This window comes from Arvicanthis niloticus, chromosome 3, assembly GCF_011762505.2.
Source record: "Arvicanthis niloticus isolate mArvNil1 chromosome 3, mArvNil1.pat.X, whole genome shotgun sequence".
NCBI classification, from domain to species: domain Eukaryota; kingdom Metazoa; phylum Chordata; class Mammalia; order Rodentia; family Muridae; genus Arvicanthis; species Arvicanthis niloticus.
The window spans coordinates 11,964,587-11,988,771 of NC_047660.1; the positions used below are offsets into that span (position 1 = coordinate 11,964,587).

At 34.5% G+C, this 24,185-nt stretch overlaps 1 long non-coding RNA gene across 2 annotated transcripts in view; it reads left to right on the forward strand.

Annotated features, from left to right (window-relative positions):
* The window catches only part of LOC143441654 (uncharacterized), a 327,290-nt gene that overhangs the window by 266,430 nt on the left and 36,675 nt on the right, over window positions 1-24,185 (forward strand). The window lies entirely within an intron of this gene.

Sequence of the window (24,185 nt, forward strand, 5' to 3'; positions counted from 1 at the left end):
ATACAAGATGAAGAAGAGAACAGTGTATTAAAAAATGGCTCTATGACTTCCACATGTGTGTTACAGTATGCACACAGAAATATTATATTAACCCAATAATAATAAATACAATACTTAAAGTAATAAGAAACATTTCATATTGACAAAGCTATGTATGTAGCTGGCATACAAATCCTGTTCCATTTTACACAAAATACGTGAAACATTGCAGATTTTGTTACTCTTTACTTACCCACAGTATCTGAAGATGAATATGCAGAAATAATTCATAAGGGTAAGCCTGTCAAATTTCCTGTATATTTTTGGAAATTCTTGTATCACCATAAGTGAATGGTAAAGTTGCAGCAATGCACAAAAAATATTTGAATTATTCTTATATGCAACTGAAAATATTTAGACCCTGACTAAGGTTCTTGTGAGGATGAAAAGATGTTTATAATGCTGAGGCAGGAGTAGAAGAGCAGCCAAGACCACTGTTTCCTAAATATGACTGTCAGTTAAAGGTGGGTAAATGGATTCAATGGAGCTGGACAATAAGATAGCTCTGGACTATACATGCCCAGGGATTCTACTTAATCTCAAAGAAGGATTGATTAACTTGCTCCTAGTGCTGGATAGTAAAGCATTCTCACCATTAGTTTTTAAAATACAGCAATGATCCATTTAAGACATTAACAGACTGTTATTGTAAAACTTCAATAATTTAGAGTTAAAAGATTTTTATGAAAGATTCAAATGGAATATATTAGGACTTGATTTTTTTTTAGTAATATGTCCTCAAAGTTTAAGTGCCTAAGGAGAAAGTACATTTTTAATAATTTATTTATTTTTATTTTATGTGTACCTGGTGTGAAACTGTCAGAATCCCTGGAGTTACAGACAGTTGTGAGCTTCCAGGTGGATGCTGGGAATTGTACCTGAGTACTCTGAGCCATCTCTCCAACCCAGGAAGTAATTTCTTCAGATAATATAACATTTTTTATAGTTTAGATTTGTGTTTTAATTTAATGTTATTTTAATATTTAACATTGGTGATTGGGTTTCATTGACTATCAAGATGTATAAGCCCCTTATTTAAGTCATCCATTCTTATATATAGTTTTTTTTAAATATTTATACATTATAATTTGGAAATATGTTCTGATAAATTTTTTTGTTCTAAGAAAATATTGGGTTTCATTTTTAACTCATATATTTTCAATTCTGAATCACTATCATTGACATGCTAAACTATTTATTTCAAGTGTATTGTTTTTTCAGTATCACTCAATTAATTCTCTAGTGTTCTCTTTCTTTTACCCCTCTTTCATTTTCTCCTTGTTCCACCTCTTCTTCCCTTTCCTTTTTTTTTCATGTTTTATAAAATAAATAGAGGAATGAAGTTAGCAGATACAATATGTTTACTTTGATTACATTTCTGTTTGACCTGAGAACAATGTGATAATGTGTCAGTGTGTGTATGTATGCCTGTATATATGATGCATTGATTATTTCAATATACAGTATACAGCCTATGTTCTTTAGGAATAAAAAACCAAAATAGTAAATTTTTTTCCTTTTTTTAGATTCACAAAAATTATATCCACTAAAATTCTTTTGGTAGGTATGCATATATTTCCTTTCTGAAAACTATATTTTTATACAAACATTTAAGAAGATATTAATTTCACGCAAGCAAAAGAAATGGGTACTTAGTACTGAAGATTGTTAATCTTTAATATTATGTTTTTATACTATTAATTAAAATTTTTTACCAATCACCAACAAATTCCAGTTTTCAAAGTTATTTGTTCAACAAATTCCAAACTCTTAACTATGATATCTGTAGTTATTACCTAGAGCTTTGCATTTACATTTCCACATACCTCCAAATGCTTTCCTGACTTACTCCTTTCCTACCTATCTTTCTTAACTTCATTCCAGGAGATTAGTTGAAAGTAAAAACCACAGGTTTTACTCTAATTTCTGAAAACTGTGTATCCAGGCAACGGAATTGGATAAAAGGTTAGAGGTATTCTGTAACTGACCACTCTTAGGAGAACTAGTTCAAAATTACTTCTTTCATGTTCTAAAAAGATAAAGAAACATACTGGAGGAATAGGTATTGAACCAAAGAAACTTTGCTAAATGACCTGTCAATCTGAGAAGCTCACTTTTTCATAAACTTATTGGCCCTTTAAACATACTGTTCTTAGAAACTGCTTGTCCATTAAAAATAGAAAAGCAAAAACTTCAAAAGAAATAAAAGTGCTCTGACAAAGGGCAACTGTAGAGGGTGTGGCATCTTTAAAAATAAGAACTAACAAATAGCTGAATTATTTTCTTTGAAAGATGAGAACTTTGAAAAAACACATTTTAAACTTAAATTTTTTGTTTAGAAAATATTACTCAGAGAAGAACTTCTTAAGTTTTTTGTCTCCTTTAACTTTGGTAAAGTACATTTCATTCAGGGCTGATGCAAAATTTATATTTGATAAAAAGTAAATGGCTTCTACCTCAAGACTATTGCTCCCAAAAACCCAACATTCTTGGTTGGCATTATTGCTCTTTTTTGATTAAAATTTATTGGTGAAAGGAGCAAGTTGATATCTTCCTTACTAAGAAATAAAGTCAAGTGTTCAATGCCTTCTTGCATGATTTTTGATTCTCTGATCTTTGGAGACAAATTTCAGAAACAAAACACACCCTGTGTCTGCCTAAAGTGTAATAAGAAACACTACTCATAACATGATGATTATCATGGTACATGTAAGAAATTTATCAATCCTGGTAATTCGTCCCTGTTTTCTTTACTTTTGTCTAAACTAGGATTTAATATAGACAGAAAGATATACAACCAGTCAGCCAGACAAATGATAGTTAGATAGATGATAGATAGATAGATAGATAGATAGATAGATAGACAGATAGATAGATAGATATATAAAGACATATAGAAGACATGAGTCATTGAATTAGCATTGCTAATTAAATATGGGTGAAGAAATCTGGAAGGGACAACTGGGAAGAGGGACAAGATTTGGAATGTAAATAAATTAAATAATTTACTAAAAATTATATAAGTAAATTTAATTATATATAAAATACATTTAAAAGTAAGCTAAAATTTTCTTAAAATACAGATCTTGGAATCACTGTACAATTCTCATTCTTCTGCACTTTTTGTTCTCAATAAACATCTTTTTCTCACTTTATTTTCTTAAATCTCCAGCTGCGCTTATTCAAAATGTGTTTTTGCAGATCAATGCATCAAGAGAGATGGAAATGTTTGACAGCTTACATTTATGGCTTGTAACTGCACTTTTTTCATTTTCTAATGGTTGTGAGAGGTGAAACATTTTCCTGTATTCCCCTTCTCTCTCTCTCTCTCTCTCTCTCTCTCTCTCTCTCTCTCTCTCTCTCTCTCTCTCTCTTTCTTCATTACAAGAGATAAAATCACACCAGGATTCAGTAAAAAGAACTAAAAAGAATTTAGAGATCAGAGAAAATGTTCTGAAGGAGTATAGGTTTGGATATAGAGAGCTCTGTGTGTCACTTAATGGTCTGAGTTAATTCTTGTTTATTGACAGTAAAAGCAAAAGAAAAATTGAATATGAATGATGCCATTCAACAATCAGAATAATGTCTATTTGAGAAGGAAAGATTGCATCACGATTTCTTTATGTAGTATATTTACATATGAAAGTATGAACACGTTACAAGCAGCTCAAATTTCTGATTGAAAAACAGGAAAGTGCTAATCAGGTAAGCTTTTAGAAATTGGGGCTGATTTATTTGTGAATGTTAAAAAAAAAAAACATCTTTTTTGGAACTTTTATTACTCATACAGTTTCCAACAAGGAAGATAAATGAGATGGTTATCAACAGCTTTAGGATTCTACCAATATTTTATCAACTACAGAAGGTAACTGAGTTTCTTGACCAGGACATTTCAAGCTCATTATTTCTGTGCATGTAAATAAACAATTTCTCTAAAGCATTGTACGTACCATTAAAATGGAAGATAAAAAATTGATGTTGAATATGTAATGGGTGCTTTATTGTATTATAATAGTGTCCCTGCCCTCAAAGGCCTTCTGTAAGTTACTTGATACATAAAATAATCCTTTTGTAAATGAGCCAGGAATTGAATTATTTAAATATTTTGTTTTATTTTATTTATTTATTTTTTTGAATTATTTAAATATTTTGTTCGAATCACTCTTATAACTGACTACAGGTATGGTGTGAGTTATAAAGTATTTGTTAATTTTTATGGCCAAATTTGTAATTATTTAGCTTGTGTCCCTATTTTCACTTCATTTATTGGTTTTGAAATCTATCCAAATTATCATATGTTTTAAAATGTGTCACAATCATTAACAGCTGATACTGTAGAAGTGTAGCAGAAGCAGATTTGCTTTATGAAGCAAATTCAGATTTAATATCAAACTCATTAAGCATTTCAGAGGCACATTGTGATAACTAAGTAGATGTGGAAAATTGCCAAGTTTTACTGTCTGGAAAAATTAAGGGATGTGAATGTTTGATGTATATCCCTGTGGCCTTTAGTGATAAAACATTTTGCATAAAATTAAGGTTATGCTAGTGGGAGGAGAAATAACAATATTCTTCCAAGGGCAGGTAAATAAGCAACGTTGTACAGCTTTTTTTTTTTATGACAATAGCATAATAGAAATTCTGAAGGCTGTTAACTATTTTCTGGCCAAGGTAAATCAAGTTGAAGAGTAATATTAGAGACAGAGACACATAGGTTTCACGTAGTTTGGCAGGAAAAGTAGTTTTGAAATCCATGCTCTATTCTGATAAAATGAATTATTATTAATATCAACATAAACAGTGATTTTATCCAGAGGCTGGATTTCATTACTCTTGCTAGTCCCCAATAATGACAGCTGGGAACACTTATTTAATATTGTTCTAGATCTCTCCTTCCGATGTCTCTTCCCATGGTGTCTTCTCAAACCCTCTCTTCCTGGCTCATCTATTCATCTTCTTGCCACATCTGAGCACTTCTCCTCACCCTGGCTGGCAGAAGGTTCTGCCCTATTTTCTTTTTTGCCCAACCATTGGCAAAGCAGAGAATAAGTGGTAACAATTGTTTACACAAACTTGAGATCGGATATAGATAGGATTCTTAGTGAAAACATTACAAAGCATTGTCGGACTGAAACAAGATATGAGGGCAGAGAAATCAGCATTTGAGTAGCACAAGGGTAAACTTCACACAGTGTACACAAAAACTTTTTCCTATATAACCTAACTCACAAAGCATCAGGATTAAAGCATTGCTATTATAAGTTGTGACTTAAAGCAACTGACAACAGCTTTTCTTTTATGTAGTTTTCTACTTTGTATGGGGACTAAACTGAAAAGTCTCACAATTGAAAACCGGCAATGGACAGTATTCTACATAAACAATTCAAGTGTTCACTAGCCAAGTTCTTTTGAAGGAGGTCTACAGTGGTTTCAGCCAAATTCTGAACGACTTATCTCCTAGCTCATTTTTTTCTGTCTTTTTGTCCCTTCCCATACTCCTCCTTTTAAAAACAGCCTATCCAGCTTCACTTCATTCTCCTATTATAGTTTCCCTTCGCCTCTTTAGACTGCTATACTTCATCAACTCCCAACCCCAGAACGATTCCCCTTCCTTCCTACATTCTCTTATGAGCTAGCTAACCTCTATGGTTATTCATGCTAAAACACATCTCTACAGCTTAAAATCTAACATCTACTTATAAGAGAAAAATCCGCAATATTTGATTTTGGGAGTCTGGGTTGCTTAAGTAAAGAGGATTGTTTCTCGGTACATCCATTTACCACCAAATTTACCTTTTAAATTGTATTTAACATTTAATATGATATTGTTTAATGATGTGAGCGGGATATAAAGAGAATAAATTAAAAACTAAAATTTAATAAAAACTAAAAAAAAAAAATCCCAAATAGAAAAATAAATAAAACTAAAGCTGAAAATTAAAAGAGGCAAATTAAAATAAAGAAAATCAATAAAACAAAAAGGAAAAATAAAAGATAGTGAACACATGGAGACTCTATGTAGATTTATTTATTGTGTTATTTGGTTTTATTTTGTTGTTGATTATTTTTGTACAATTTAGTTTTCTCCTATTTTGCTATTTTTTAGTTTATCAGTGGTCAATTAACAAATAGGCTGTGCCCTATAGAACAGAAACTACATTGAAGAGATTCAGAAGAATAACCCCTGGAATCTGCCTCAATGACTTCTGGGCATGAGATAAAAGTTTGCCCTCCTCTCAGTTTCCAAAATATTTACACATCAGTGGTTATAGTTTTATAACTTCTATAAAAGTTTAGAATAACTTTATTGCAAATTAGATCATTTATACCTCCCTTGCACTCTCAAGTCATCTAATGTCACAAAAAAAATGTTCTTTCATCTCTGTCTTGTGTGACATTTCTTGAAAATTTACTTTAAGAGACTGTCACCATCCACATTTAACATTAAATTGTAGGTTCTATGTAGAAGAATTTTATTTATATTTGATACCAGCTATATCTACTTGAAAATGTTTTCTCAAGCATTAGGAAGCAATGTTCTTATACAAATCTTGAACTTAACGTGGTCACTTATTCCAAGATATTTTATATTTTTGAGGCTCTTGTGAAAGATAGTATTTTTCCTGATTTTTAAAAATCTGTCTATACATTGGAAGATTACTGATTTTTTTGTGAATTTATTTCATATTCTGCTGACCACAAAGGTTTAATATAGAGTAGATGAGTTCCCGAGGAAGGGAGCTCGAATATGTAATCATAGAGAGACAAGGCCCAAAATGAACCAGGAGGAATGAATGGAGAAGGAAAAGAAAGGTGGGGGTAAGGAGCAAATATGTGGGGTGGTAACAAATTTTAAAGACACTCAACAAGCAGTGGAAATGTGTGCAGGAAAAGAGTCTCACTTCTTCGGTTCTGGATAAGAAGGTATAAATGACTATTATTTTTTAATATAACTCTGAGTAAGGACAATTAATACTGTTTCCAAATATACATTTTTTAACATTACTCATTTAATTTTTAACTTTAATTCATTATTTGTTTAACAAATAAATTATTCAATTAAATAAATAATTTATAAAATATTTATAAATATATATATATATATTGTTTTTGGATCTAATCCACTCCCCACTCATTCCCCTCAAAGGCCTCTGTATCTCCTCTCTGTGTATGCAGTTTCTAACTTAATGTATTCTCCATAGAAATTGTAACTTTAAAAATGTGATTATCATTATAACTTATCTCATGTTGTTATTGTATATTTCAAAATATATATTTTCATTTTCTCTCTCTTTTCTGGCTTTATTTAAATACAAGAGGGATATCTATCTTTTTTCTAAAGTAATTGCCTAAATCATAAAATACTGAAAAGTACAGGTAGATTTCATAAAGATGTTATTGTATAAAACACAAACTTTGAAATTATCATTTTAAATGCACGATTACCTTAGTTTTTAAATTTTGGAGATACCTTCAACAAGAATGCTGTTTCTCACCTAGAATATTGTCAATCACAGTAACACAGAATGTGAATTTCAATATTAGAGATCAAGCCAAGAGCTTCAGTCACCAAGAAAGTGTATTAAATAGCTTAAAATAAGATTTTAAAACTGAAAAAATTATTAGAATTTACCTGTTTCATTTCTTATTGTAATATGTGTACACACTGTATATATGGCCGGAAAGAAAGAGTACTGGCTGTGAGAACCAAGGCATGGCATCGTCACTCCATCACTCCTCAATTTCAGTGAGTGCTCTCATCAAACTGCAGAAGACATCTGGATGCTGGGCAAGAGTGTTACATTTCCTTAGAACAGAAATATGTATCAGAAATATCCATGTGTATATTCATGTTCTATGTTTTCAGTAAAATACTGTAGTTTTGTCACTGTAGGGGAAAATTATTATTTTTAAAATACAGCATATGCTATCAGAATGATATTTTCTTTTGCATAAAAATATGTGTTCCAAAATTTCTCTGTGTTTTCTCTACAGTAACATTAAACAAGTTCGATTGTGTTATCGAGATACCTCCATTTCATCATTATATCTCAAGAGGTTTCTTGTGAAAATACAAAATTAGAACGATTTCAGTTTGTATTTTCTGCAATACTTATATGAGGTTAATATAAAGACAAGAAACAATAGTATTCTGTGTTGGGAGCCGACTTTTAGCAGAAAGTGGCTATCAGCTTTGCAGCCATCTTTAGCCATATACCCTGACATGTGACTTGGATTACAATAGCCTACAACAGCTGAGCACACTCTGATAATCTTGGTTTAGATACCTTGAGATTAAAGGTGTGTAACTTAAGAGAGTGACTTAGAAGTCTAAAGATCAGAGTTAGAGACAAGACCTACGGGCATGATTAAAGGTGTGACTAAAAGGTGTGGCTTAGAAGTGAGACATATAAAAGGCAGAAACAGAACAGATCAGAATCAGGCACATCAGACATTAGGTAGAAGGCACTTGGCTCTAGAGAGAATCAGACACATCAGACATTAGGGAAACACAGGAGACAGAATCAGACACATCAGACATTAGGGAGACACTTTTAGGAGACACTTAGAGGAAGAGAGACTGAAGAATAAACCGAATTGAAACACACTCTGTCTGGTCTCAATTCTTCGAGTCTGCCCTCACCCTGTCTCTTGCTGAACCCTGACCAGCTGACCGGAGCAGCAGCTTGGGTCGGGATACAGTGGCCGCCAAACACGGGGCAGCCTGGGCCTCAATATTTTGCTCGGCCGAGACATTTTTGGCACCCGAACAGGGACTAGTGCGGCTCTCAACAATTCTGAACATTGAAAACTATCAGTTAAAAACTTCCAGATAGACATCTTATGGAAAAATGTATAAGCATGTTAACAATCATAAAACACAGACACACACAAACACACATACACACACACAACAATAACAACAAAACCAAATCTTTCTATTTAAATCACACATCTTCCAAAATCCATCTGAGAAATCGTAACCCATAATTAGTTGGTACAAGAGCTAACAAACTTGGCAATTGTTGTATCCTAGACGAAGAGAGAGCCCTCTAGTGTAGGTTAATACTGCTTGCCCTTCCAGTATGTGAGCAAAAGAGAAGATATGCTCTGTGAGAAATTGGATCTCAAACTATTTCTGGAAAGGGGAACAACTTGATTTCAAACTTCCTGTCACCAAAACTATGATGAATTAATTTATCTTATTATATTATGGGCTTAATATAAATGAGTTACACTAATTTATATGAATTGAGACATATTCTACTAAAAAAAGAATGAAAGAAAGCATGTTAAAATTCATCTTATAATTTTATATATAGCCTAGTAAACATCATGAATAATATTAATAATTTCTGATTTATGTATAACAAATTGAAAATTGTTATCACAGATTTTCTGAGACTGTTAACTGGTACGTTCTGAGCATTCCTTACTATCACCTGGGGTTGTCTCTCTCTCTCTCTCTCTCTCTCTCTCTCTCTCTCTCTCTCTCTCTCCCCCTCTCTCTCTCCATATCTATATCTATACTATACATACACATATATTTTCCACCATGAATATATACATATTACTGCAGTATACATGTTTAGTGCCTTTTTTAGTATGTTCCCAAATATCTGACTGTCATTAACGCCAATTTTAGTATATTTTTATTTCAAGAACTTAAGTATACATACATCATGCTGTGACTCTCAATCTGCTACCTTCTCTTATCACTACTAATCTAATCTTTTTCTTTGTCTCTCTGTCCCTTTGTTTATTTCATTTTATATATAATACAAATGTAACATATATAATAAACATATATTATACATATATGTATTTATATTCACATGTGATATATATATATATATATTATTTGATAATTTTTCAATGTAATTTGAAGATTTTTACTTTTTTCACCAACTACCTCATAGGCATGATCTCGCTGCATTACTTACATAGCCAATATTGAGTTCAGTTTGTGTTAGACAATTGGAATTGGCAGTAGAGCCTGGCCTAGTATTTGGTCAAAATATTCTGTGGCTAAATAGGTTATGGTCTGTAGAACACAATACTATTATTCTGATAAATGGACATAGTAGAAAAAATGACTGTGACTCATTCATCTACAGATCAGTGCATCTGCCCACTTCATCAGAGAAAATTTTCAATAGATGACAATTAACACAGATTATCAACTGGACAACACAGTAAATAAGTTACAGGAGAAAATTCAGGCCTAAATGTGATGGCTAAACAGCTTTCTTTCCCACAGTTTCTAGGAATCATTGGAAATAGAGCATGAAAATTTTGTAAAGGCAAGAGATTGTGACTGACACTAACAATGGAATATTTTCTGAAAACACTAAGGCATTTGCACATATCACTAATAGTCAATATGATAATATACACAAAATTCACAGGAAATTTAATCCTAACAAAATACATACATAGTGTTTGAACAAAATAATTAATCTCAAAAGATTAATTTTAAGTAGTTGTAAATGTAGCTAAGTCAGAAACTGTTTGTCTATGCATATAAAGAACTCGGGTTTGACTTTTAGCAGTACATAATTTGTGTGTGAAGATATATGTCTATTATCACAGAATTTACAATGTAGAAGCTCAAGGACCCAAAGGTAAAGGCCATCATGAGATACATAGTGGCTTTTAGACTAGCTTGGGAAAAAATAAGATTAAAGATAATTTATTGTAATGGTAAAAATATCAATGGCAGATAACAGTGCCATTTATAGCAAACTCTCATTGAAAGGGCAAAGAAATATTCTTTGACTCTCAGAATGATTGACATTAAATGTAATATGCAAGTATGCATTATTTACTTGTGCACTCTGTTCATTCAGTGTCAAAACTGTTCAGACAACCTTGATTGATTTACAGGTAAAAATTAATTATTATTCTGATTTTAAAAATACAGAGTGGAGGTCATAAAGACCATTCTTAAATCCTAATCCTGTACAGCCAATTAAATTGCATATCCACTCTTTTTGTAAAGTTTGATCCTTTCCCTTAGATTCTGTGTGAAAATCAAATTAAATATATGAGTTATGATATGCCTGCAGTAATCTTAAAATATGACAAGATATCTGGAATGAACTATCCAGTCCAACTATTATAATATATCTAATCTTGGATATAATTCATATTCTACATAAATAATTCATACTGAATTATTTTAAAAAATTAAAGATACTAATCATTTCTTGGTAATTTGACAGGGTATATTAGAAGCACAAAATGTGAAACACAATTGGAAATAGATAATACCATGACAAAGGCCTCTTTGACATAAAATTTAGTCCAGTGTCTTTGGCTCATACTTACATAGACTCATTTACTAAAACAGGAGATTATCTGAAATACATGATGCAAGTTAGCATTTATTTCAGGACTCAATGAATAGGACACAAACTTTGACCTAAGTGTATACAAGAGGAAAAGAAACTTCAAGAAGCAGTAAAAGAAATGTTTAATATTCTCAATTCAGGGAAATCAAAATGAAGATGACTCTGAGATTACATCTTCCATTCATCAGAATGGGTAAAATCAAAGTCTCAAGCTACAGTGCATCCTGGTAAAGATATGGAGGTAGTAGAATGCTCTTTAATTGGTGGTGGGAGCGTAAACTTGTACAATCACATTTGAAATCAAGTTGGGTGTTTCTCAGAAAATTGAAAGTAGTTCTATCTTAAGAATCAGCTAGAACACTAACTCTTGGGCATATACCCAAAGGATGATGCACTATTCAAAGACACTTACTCAACTCAACTCTTTATAGCAGTTTCATTGATAACAGCCAGGAACTGGAACCAATCCAGATATCCCTCTTCTGAAGAATGGATACAGAACATGTCTTGTTTTTTGTTTTTTTGTTTTTTTTTTAACACAATGGAATACTCATTAGCTGTTAAAAAAATGATATCATGAAATTTGCAGGCAAATGGATGAAACTAGTAAAGATTGCTCTATGTGAGGTAACTCTTACTCAAAAAGAAATGCTTCGTATATAACCACATTTAAGTGGATATTAGCAATAAGTGAAGGATATTCACATTACTATCTACAGACCCAAAGAAGCCAAATAACAAAAAGGGCCCAAGGTAGGATGCTTGAATCTGACTCAGAAGGGAAAATAAAATATTCAATAGAGGTGGATGGAGAGAGGGAACTGGGTGGGAGAAGGCATGGGGGTCAGGGGTAGGGAAAGAGAGGGAGTGAAGAAGTAAGAATCAGTGGAAATCGGAAGTGGTTTGGGTGAATGAGGACATCTCTAGGATATGTCAGAGACTTGGGATGGGATAGGTTCCAGGTATTAGTTCATGATGGTGACTCTAGCTGAGACTCCTACCAGATTGCAGGGGGGGGGAGACCCCCTCTTCACAGGCTTGGGGGTGAGAAAAGGGGAGAGAGAAACGCAGTTGGTTCTTCTTTCTTCTCCTCCTCCCACCATCTGGTTCTTCTTGAGGCAGCCCCTATGCTACTGTAGCTGACCTGCAGTCAGCATCCTGGCCCTAAGACCAGCAAGGTGTTAAATAAATAGCCTTGTGCTATCCTAAAAACTTCTTCTGAGGATAATGGGACTGCAGGCTAGGGTGATTAACACCTGTAGCCTAACAGCAGAGGATTAGGCAACGTGGCCTTTGTTCTATCTCAGCAGGAACTGCTGGGCTCTAACTTGTGGCTGGTCAGAGGAAGAAAAGACACTTTAGAAAAGTTACTATAGAGTTTATTAAGTGTAAAAAGTATCCTATGAAAGCTATCTGAGGGGAAACGTGGAAAGGTCCTGAGTGGGGAAGGAGAAAAGATTCTAACAAAGTAAAATTCTAAGGGAGAAAAATTCTAGGCAGGGGGAAAGGAAAGGGTGATGGGGTCCTAACTAACTGACTAGTCTAACTCACCATTCTAACTGCACCATTCTAACTGCCCTCTCATCTCTTTGTCCTCAGAACTTATACATCTTTCAGAGTACATGGTCACATGTTACAAGGTTCATCACAAGTTCACACCAAAATTCAAGTCATAAATTGAAATAGAAGTTTACAACACAGAATGTTTGCATGAATATCCATTAGGAGTAATTATCTAACTAGACATTCGTCACCTGTCTAGCTCCACAGGTTTGCAGAAAGTTTGAAACTATAACTTAAGAAATTAGTGAAGTTTTGTATAGATAAACCCAGGCAATATTTTCTCTTCTGTCCTGGTACCTATAATAAATTTTGGATTACCTCTAGTAACCTAAACTAATTGTTTTATGACCTCTTGGAATGTGCTCTGAGCAGGAGAAGGTCCAGTTACTATCTCTCTTGGGGCAATTAACTGATAACACTCAGGAGACTGGCAGAGTTCTCTTTGCAGTTTCGACTATGCCTGAGGGACGTAATAGCAGTCCCGTTATAAAAGAGCTTAATAATCACTGATATAAATTTAGGAATTCTTATAGAATCATCATTAAGACTTAAGAAGTCATCTGTCTATATAGCATCACTACAAGACAGTACATCTTAGTGGATCTGCAGAGATCTGCTACAAAGGGGAGTGCTATTGCTTGGTGATAGTAGCATATGTCTAATAATAGTAATAATGGGAAAAGCATATTAATAGCAGGAATCTTTCCCAACATCACGTCCACCACAGCCTTGCTAATGGGGCACACTCGTCGCAGATTATATAATAATCCGAGGCAAGCATTTCAGGATGATCATCTGCTCATTATTAGCTTGTCCCAATATGGCTCCCGACACAAGATGGAGCCTGAAGTTGCTACTTCCTGTAGCTAGGTGGGTCTTCCAGTAGAGGAAAAGATGCCAAACCAGCCACAAAACATTTTACCCAAAATTTGTCCTGCCTACAATAAGTGCAGGGACAAACATAGAGCAGAGAGAGAGGGAATGCCCAACCAATGTCTGGCCCTACTTAAGACCCATCCCATGGGCAAGAAACAATCCCTATTTATGATACTCTGTTAGTTTGCAGCCAGGAGCCTAGCATAACTGTTTTTTGAGAGCCTCTAACCAACTTCTGACTTAAACAGAAGCAGAGACCCACAACCAAATATGAGATAGAGGTCTGGCAGTCTCGTGGAGGAGTCAGGGGAAGAATTGAGAGACACAGAAGAGATAGGGACTCTTCAAGAAGACCAATAGAGTCAACTATCCTGGACCACTGGGGGCATCCAGAGACTGAAACTTCAACCAGAAATTATAAATGGACTGAACCTAGGCTCTCCACCCATATGTAGCAGAAGTGCAAGTTGGTTTTCATATGGGTCCCTCAACAACTGGATCGCTGGCTGTCTCTGACTCTGTTACCTGCCTGTGGATCCTGTTCACCTAACTGAACTGCCTTGTATGGCCTCTGTGGAAGAGGATATGTCTAATCCTGCAGTGACTTGATATACCATGTTGTGTTGTTACCTTCTTAGAGAAGAAGGGGAAGGGGAGCTGCTATCTGAGAGTAAACAGAGGATAGGGGGAGCTGCAATTTAGATATAAAGTGAATACATAAAAAGGAAAAGAAAAGAAACATTCTTCATAGTGTTAACAATTTCTTATAATTCTTCAAGCTTTTATTTTAAAAATACCGAAATTTCTTAGCTTACTTGAACTTCATGAACCTCTTTTGGATGAACAAAGCAATTCATAATAATTCTATGAGAGGTCAGCGAAATGGCTCAGGAAGTAATAACAGTAATCCTGATTACCTACATACTATCTTCAGGATCTAATTGATGAGAGGGAAGAACTAACTAACAAGGTGTGCTCTGATGTCCACAAGGGCATGTGAATGTTCATCAACCCATCCCCTTCTACACAGACACAGACACAGACACAGACACAGACACAGACACACACACACACACACACACACACACACACACACACACACTACATAAATATATCTAATAAAATTTAAATACTTCTATCAGAAGCTATCCAGATTTAGAATATATGCTAAGGTCGAGAGAAGCACTAAAAATAAGCACATTTTGAATATCAGCTTTGAAATTCACTCCAGATATTTTTAAGCATAAATTTCTTTTTAAAAGAATAGCACATTGCCTCTCTCAAACAGGCTCAGCATTTGGTTGCTGTGTTATGTTATTAAAGCAGTTCACTACTCATCTTTTATATGGGGTAGAAAATAGGTTTCAGCCTCTCCCAGGGAACTCTTAACCTGGAAAGGAAGGAAATGCATCACACGTGAAAGACAGCAGAGCAATATGACCTGCTGCTAATTTGCAGCGGTATTCATTTGGGTGGGATTTGACATTTCTGGGTAGATGTATATTTGTGATTGATATTTTATCCTGTAAAGCATAGCCTTTAAAACAGCTGTGAAATGTCAAGCTATTAATTTACACATTGCAAAATGTAGTGTTAGAAAACCGATTTACATCTTTCCAAATTCAACCCCAGGGATACAAGACTTTGGAGATCAGCACATCATGAGTATTATCCCAATCAGCATAACTCTCAAAATTGCTCCCTACTTTTATAGCTGTGCACACAGGCAAAGGGACAAGAAGGCATCGCCGTGCTAAGAGAGCTGGAGAACATTTGTCCTCATATCTATACTTTGTTTTTGACGAATTTTTTCAGTCTATCAGTGAGTTCATGTTTAGAATGGTGAACTATTTTAAAATGGAGATATCATTGTATCCTATATTTAGGGCCTATTTTAACCATTGCCTCTCTGAAATATAAGGATTCCTTATCTTTTGTCTTCATTTACAATACATATTCACATGGAATTTTTTGGGGAAAAAAGAATAGTAGTATTGAACCATGCCTCTGGCGTGCATTAAATTTACAAAAAAAAAAAAAAATACTTCTATAATAAAACCCTAAAAAACAAAACAATCAATAATATGATACCTAATTTTTTTTTGCAAATACTACTTTGGTAAAACACATAATTTTTCAAAAGTTTTTTTTCTCATTTATTGCTTTTCAGGAGCTTTTAGTTTTTTTTTTAAATATCATTTTATTCTATTGTATAAAAGAATCACATTTTCTGAATGCATTCTTCTGTCATGAGACATCTGGGTTGTCTCCAGATTCTGGCTATCACAAATAGAGCTGCTATGAACATAATGGAACACATGCCCACATGTGAATGGTAGCTCATCTTTTGGGTATATTCCCAAGAGTGGTATTGCTGGGTCTTCAGGTAGATTTATTTCCAATTTTCTGAGGAACCTCTAGATTGATTTCCAGAGTGGTTGTACCAATTTGCACTCCTTGACAACATGTGTTGTCACTTGAGGTTTTGATCTTAGTAATTCTGACTGGTGTAAGGTATAGTCTCAGAGTTGTTTTGATTTGCATTTCTCTGGTCACAAAGGACATTGGACATTTCTTTAGGTGTCTTTCAGCCATTCTGGTTCCTCTGTTGTGAATTCTCTGTTTAGAACTTTACCCCATTTTCTGATTTTTTTTTTTTTTTTTTTTTTTTTTTTTTTTTTTTTTTTTTTTTGTGGTTAGTTTCTTGTGTGCTTTATACATTTTGGATATTAGCCCTCTATCAGGTGTGGGGTTAGTGACGATATTTTCCCAATCTGTAGGTTTCCAATTTGTCATATTGACTATGTCCTTTGCCTTACAGAATGTTTACAGTTTCATGAGGTCCCATTTATCAATTCTTTATCTTAGAGCATGAGCCATTGGAGTTCTGTTTAGGATATTTCCCCTTGTGCCAATGAGTTCAAGTGTCTTTTCCACTTTCTCTTCTATTAGATTCAGTGTAACTGGCTTTATGTTAAGATCGTTGATCCATTTGGACTTGAGCTTTGTGCATAGTGACAAATATTGGTCTATTTTTATTGTTTTGCATACAGGCAGCCAGTTAGACCAGCACCAGAAACTGATCTGGTACCGGGTGAGGGAAAAGGACTGAAGTCCCGAGGCCCAACAGAATGAATAGAAACAGGCAGCCTAGATATATAGGAGGTGGGGGGGGGGGAATCCTCCAGAATGCACCAGAGACCTGAAAGGTGAGAGATTCTCAGGAATCAAAGGGAGAGACTTTAGATGAAATTCCAGACAGTAGGGAGAGGGAACTTATAAAGTCCACCTTCAGCAGGAAGACAGGGCATCAAATGATGGAGGGGTTGCCATCCTACAGTCAAAACTCTGACCCATAATTGCTCCTGTTTGAAAGAACTGAAGGGATGGAAACAGAGAGGAGCCCGAGGAAAAGAAGGTCCAGCAACAAGCCCATAGTAAGATCCAGCTCAAGGGGAGGTCCCAAGGCCTAACACTATTAGTGAGGTTATGGAGCACTGGAGAAAAGGGACCCATCACAACTGCCCTCCAGAAACCCAACAAGCAGCTGAAAGAGTCAGATACAGATATTTGCACTCAACTAATGGACAGAAGCGGCTGACTCCTGTGATTGAATTAGAGAAAGGCTGAAAGAAGCTGAGGAGGAGGGTAACCCTGTAGGAGGACCGGCAGTCCCAGTTAATCTGGACCCCTGAGGTCTTTCAAACACTGGACTACCAAAAAAGATAGCATATGCCAGCTGACATGAGGCACCCAACACATACAGAAGAGGACTGCTGGGTCTGTGTTCAATCAGAGATGATGCACCTAACCCTCAAAGGACTGGAGGCCCCAGGGTGTTTAGAGGTCAAGTGGAGTGGGGGTGGGGTGGGAACAGCCTTATGGAGAAAGGGAGTGAGTTGGAGGTATGGGATGTGAAAAATTTGGAGGGTCTAAGGGAGTGGGGAAATAAAATCTGGAGTGTAATAAATCAATCAATCAATAAATAAATAAATTTTAAAAATCATCAATATAGTGCGGAAATGTGGTTTTCTCTCCATCTCTCTTTTGACTTTTGGAGACAATATCTCACTGCGTATTGGGAGTTAGCTTAAACTAAACCTATTATGTAATCTAAGCTTGCTTGAAATCACAGAGATCTGCTTCCTCCTGACTTCAGAGTAATGATGGTGTGTACCACTAAAGTCCTAATAAATAAATTGATTGTTTCATCAGAATTCTATACAAAAGTAACATATTTACATCATTACAATCATTTTACATAATTGTTTTTCTCTCTCTTTTTTCTATTTCTCTGTTTCTGTCTCTCTCTCTAGGTCTCTGTCTCTCTCTATGTCTCTCTCCCCACCCCTCTCCCTCTCCCTCTCTGTCTCTCTCTGTCTCTCTCTCTCTCTCTCTCTCTCTCTCTCTCTCTCTCTCTCTCTCTCTTGTGTGTGTGTGTGTGTGTGTGTGTGTGTGTGTGTGTGTGTTTGTATCCATTTGGTAGGCAACCATGTGGCCAAGATTTCACAGATGTATTATCACAGTAATGTATTGAAGATACTGTCTCTGAGTGTGCACAGTGATCAAGTATATCTGACAGATTAGGTGTAACAGTCTCTCTCCTCACACATTAGTCATGTTCCCTGAGACTTAGGGGTAGGATTTGATGTGATTTTCTTAATGTTACATTGATAAAAGTGTAACACAGCATTGGTTTCTATCTGTATGCCAATATTCTATACTATAATCTTCCAATATCACACTCCATCATCTTGATTTTCAAGTCAGTATTTGCCCACTACTTGGGAAAACAATGATTTTGTTTACAAAGCTTACAAGTTCTTCTACTTTGTTTAATTTTAATTCTTTTCATTGCTGAAATGTAATATCTGCAATAGTAATGCAATATAAAATGTATCTTTGTTGTAATTAATATATTGACTAGAATACTAAGCCCACCTGTCACAAATTCTGTATAATTGACACTGGCTGCATGAGGCCATTGGTGGAACAGCAGAACTTACAGGAAGATTCAGAACAACTCTTTTACATTCTTATATATTTATGAAATTATATTATAATTGCATAATTTCCCCCTTTATTTTTTCTTCAAAACCACCTTATGTATTCTGTGCCATAAATTTTTTACTTTTCTCCATGCAATTGTTGTTACATGTATGTATATGTAACTATCAAAAGCTATAAACATGAAGTACAACCAGGATGTGTGACCAAGTACACACATTTATAGATGTGTGAAAATATATATAAAAAACTAGAGAATATTATTTCTCATGATATCAGGCCTATTTTATTTTGATATTTTTAATATTCGTATACTTTTATTTAAAAATAAGATCAAGAAGTTAAAACCCTTTTGTTATCTATGATGGGTAATAGTAGAACTCATAAAAAAAGATAATATGGGTTAAATTTAATAAAGCATGTTTTGGTTTTAATGGTAATCATTTAATATTTACTTTAGCTGAAAGCATCTATTTTTAGTGGAGACTGAATTCTCTTAGTAATTATGTGTATAGAAAATTCACACAGCATATTGTCATGAATTATAATTCTTGGTAATTTTAAAAGCTTTGCATAATAATATTTTAATCTTTAAAATAATATAATTTATTAAATGTATTTATTTTTCTCATTTTAGAAACAGAAAATAGTTACTTTGTTTTCAATAAGTTTAATTTCTCTCAATATTTATTGTAATATATTTGTTATTAGCAATAATTTCTAGCCAAGTAAGGCTACTTATTAATTCATCTCAAAAATCAATACCAGCATATCAGATACTAAATAAAAATTTCCTGACAATTTTGAATGTATACATTTAATTAACACCCACATGAGTCAAATTCTGAATGACTGCTCAAAGATTGTTTAATTCATATTCAATGCATCAAAAAAGAGATTATTTCTAATTGAAAAAATAGAAAGACACAAAATAATGAAAAGATACTAAATGGCAACAAAATATAAAACATGCCAGAAAAATAAAACAAGTTAAGTTATTGGAAAACATGAGATTAATGAATGTTAGAGGTTGTATTTTTTATATTTTTGTTATGTGTGTTTTAACAATGAGACTGGGCATCTGAAGTTAGCTTGTTTGCAACTTTTGTTGTGTTTTCAGTATACCAGTGTGGTGCTTAGAAGTCAACAATATCAACAGGTTGGCAGCCAAGTACATGGCTTGAACCTGAAACTGGAGCCCCAGACAGAGTTATTAAATTAATAGGCTGGCAAGCCAAGGACAAGTAAGATTCTACAGAGAGCCTTACCAACCTAAGACAGAAGTGCATTGCATTTGATAATGCATATTCCATGATGGGTAAGGAAGGCATTTTTCTCAGAATGACCTAAGACAGGTTCAGTCATGTTAATGAAATAAAAAAGGGGGAGAGGCAGAGGGCCTTTGGGGCTGCTTGGCAAGAATCTGACATGGGCCAAGGACAAGGAAATGGGCTGCTTGGCAGGAATATATAATATTGGTCAAGGACAAGAAAGTAGGTTTCAAGCAGGAATCTGACATCAGGCTAAAACACAGAAGTAATTTCAGGTAGGAATCTAAATCTTAGGCTAGAAAAAAGAATTAATCTCAGGCAGGAACCTAAATATTAGGCTAGAACAAAGAAGTAATTTCAGGCTAAATTTCAATCTAAATTTTAGGGTAGAACAAGGAAGTAGGCTTCAGACATGAAAATGACCTTGGGCTAGGACAGAGAAGTAGGCTCAGATACTTTGGTCATTCTGATAAGCCCTTAGAAACAGTGATCACGGGAGTGTTCACATAATTGGGTTTAATGCCTTGCTATTTTTGACTATTTGTGTTTATTATATTGCTTCTTCCTTGACTATATGCATCTATTATATTACTAGACAAACAACCTAGAACTGACCTTAATACATGCATGTAATCAAAATGGTATGAAAGCACAAAAGAGGAGAGTGGATGGGATAGGGGATTCTAGGTAAAGAAAATGGGGAAAGGGGATGACATATGTATTTTAAATTAATAAAATATCCAATAAATAAATAAAAAAGAATTAGCTGCTAGATGTTAAAATAATTTATTCTTGTACTGGAGATAATAAATGATATTTGAATATGTATATATGATCAACATTGAATGAACTCATTATATTGTAAAAAAAAATTAACAGAAGTAAGAAGGGCCACCTGTTGAGATAGAAAGGTAGAATGGAGGTGAAAATTTGTATGATCATGCTTAAGGGTCAAGCTAGACTCCCACCTAGTTGGGAAGAGGAGGAAATACCACTTTTCCAACTCTTCTGGAAGAAGATATATAGTTGGTGTAAAGAGGCTCAGAAGAGTTACAGGAGTGTTGCCTTGGGCAATACTCATTTATGGAATTCTCAAAAATTGAACTAAAATTCATCAGAGTTGAAAATTACAAAACATTACTGGTAGAAATTGAACAGGTCCTAAATAAGTTGTCAGGCTGTATCATGAATATTAGTCATAGAACTTTATATTATTAAAATGGCACAAATCATTCTGCACATTCATTCTACTCACAAGAAAACCCAAGTATAATTATTATAAATATCAATTAATATATTCTTGTAATAATTTTAGACACTCACACACACACCCACATACAAAAGCTGTAGATACAAAACCAGTAAGGAGAATAGCCAAATATTTCTTTTTTCCTATCTATCTACATGCATCTTTGTGAAAATGCATCTACTGTCAAAGTATAAATAACTGTAGAGTGAAATGTTAGAGCAAACTTGTACAAGTATGTCATCATACATGAAAATAATAAAATTTGAAAAAATGATGTAATATAAGGATGAGCAATGCCACTCTTTAGCTCTATAATTTTATAACAGTCTAAACTTCTTATCTATGAAAGAGTGTATACAAATAATTCAAAATTGAAATCCAAAACCAATCAAAGCTTCTATTAAAGTTAAGCTTTACTGATAAAGGCAGGGATGCAGATCACCATTAATCTCATACTTGCATATATAATAATATATACATATGATATAGTTTACAATAATTGAAAAGTCATTTAATGAAGTTTTTTCTTTTACCAAAAGATCTCTATTTTTTCATCCCTAGTTATGTTCATTTTTTTAAGTATGTATGTCTTGATAAAACACACATACACATACAAATGCATATATATATGCATACACACACACACACACACATATATATATATATTAGAAACTCTCAATCAATTATGATTTCTGGAGTATTCCATTGATACCTGTTCAATATCTAGACAATTTATTAACATAATATTTCAATGGAGACAATGTTAATATGGGTAACAAATAGAAAGAGAAATTAATGGAGTTTAAGAGCAACATAACTCCTCCAATGGTAGGCATGCATTGTAAGCTTTGCTATGTTGACCTGGGTTTTGAGTAAGAAATGTCTACTGCTGCATCCTCCTCCTTGGAAAGGAATTATGAGGTCCCTGATGGGCAGGTGATCACCACTGGCAATGAGAGATTCTGATGGCCAAAGGTGTTCTTCCAGCCTTTCTTCCTGGACATGGAGTCCTCCTTTATGAAATGTGATGTGAACATCCACAAGGACCTGTAAACCAACACACTGCTGTCTGGTGGCACTACCATGTGGCTAGGCATTGATTGCAGGATGCAGAAGATAACACCTGTAGAACTCAGCACAATGAAGATTTAGATCATTGTTCCCCTTGAGCACAAGTACTCAGTCTGGATTGGTGGCTCCTTCCTGGCCTCACTGTCTACCTTCCATCAGATACGGATCAGCAAGCACAGAATGAAGACTCAAGCCTTTCCCTAACCACCAAAAATGCTTCTAGATGGACTGAGAAGTTGCCAGGCATCTGCTGCACAGGCTAATCTTAAGTATCAATTTGCCTTGTCAAATATACATACCTTTGCTAGCTTCACAAAAGTGGAATAAGCTTTGAAAATAAAAATTTTCTTGAAGCCTGTACCTAATACCAGCACTGGACCATACTACTTGTTGCTGACTTTTGACCTGGTATTAAAGTTAAGTGTTTTCTTGATTTGTGATTAATGCCCTACACATAACTTCATTTAGTCATTACTCCACTTGGTATCTGGGTAAAGTATGCTGTGAAGAGAAATTCCCCAAATGGATCTGGGTAAGTACCACATAGTGACCTGTGTAGTATTTTAACCAACAACTGACTTTCAGCGTTTCTCCAAACCAGCAAGATTTCCTGCGCTAGTTACCACTTCCATCTTGCCAGTGTAACAGGGTAGAAAAATCTGAGCCTTAGCACTTAGTTTTCATTCTGGTATTTTCCCTCTTGACAGCTGTGGGTCATTACTTGCCTTTATATTGGAAAGTTCACAATGACATCTGTAAATGTATTCATTTTTAAAATTATTTAAGAACTTTCTGTACTCAGTTCTTGAAGAAATGACAAATTTTGCTGTTTTACTATTCAGGACAAATGTTAGTTTTCATTAAGATGTCATCATGTAATGAAAAAAAGTGTTGAAGTAATTGAACAAAAAAAATGACATCATGGAATTTGTAGGAAAAGGGGTGGAACTAGAAATAAATAATCCAAATCCCACAGACAAATGGGGTATGCATTTTCTTATAAGAATATATTAGCTGTTAAGTAAATGATAACTAAGCTCTAATATGTAGACCCAGAGAGATAAGGCAAAAATGATCAGTGTTGAGGGGACACTGCTCCCTGGGTAAGGAAAATAGAATAGATTCTATAGGCAGATTTTGGGTGCATGGGAATGGAAACAGAGAAGGAGATGGGGTGGAGGGAGACAGTACAAAGTGAGATGGCTAGAACTGGGGCACATGTTGGGCTATTGTGAAATTTTAATGTGGTGGAAATTTTCTGGAATCTATAAAGCTGATCCTAGGGAGGACCCCCAGTAATGGAGAAAACAACACAGTATCAACTGGCCATCTCTTGTACCCACATAAGATTTCCAATGGTTGGACTAAGTTATAACTAATTGAGTTGGTTAAAAGGATACCATGGAAATCCCCAAATGACTCTGGCTAATGCTAAAATAAATGTTTGCTCTTTAAAAACTGACAGTGAGGCTCATTGCAGAGGATAATATCCATACAATTCATTGAATATGAAGAAGTCAGACTGGTGAGGACATAGGCCCTCACCCCTATGTTTGAGTCTTTATAGTGAAGGAAGGTACAAAAAGAGAAACATGGACACCACCCCAGCCACAAAGCATCTACAAACTATGAAAGGGACATGGTGGCACAGACCTTGTGGGAATACCCAACCAGTGCCTGATTTGACCTAAGGCCAACTTCATGTGAAGGAAAGCATATCAGATACTACTTGTAAATCCCAGAACCAGAGAATAG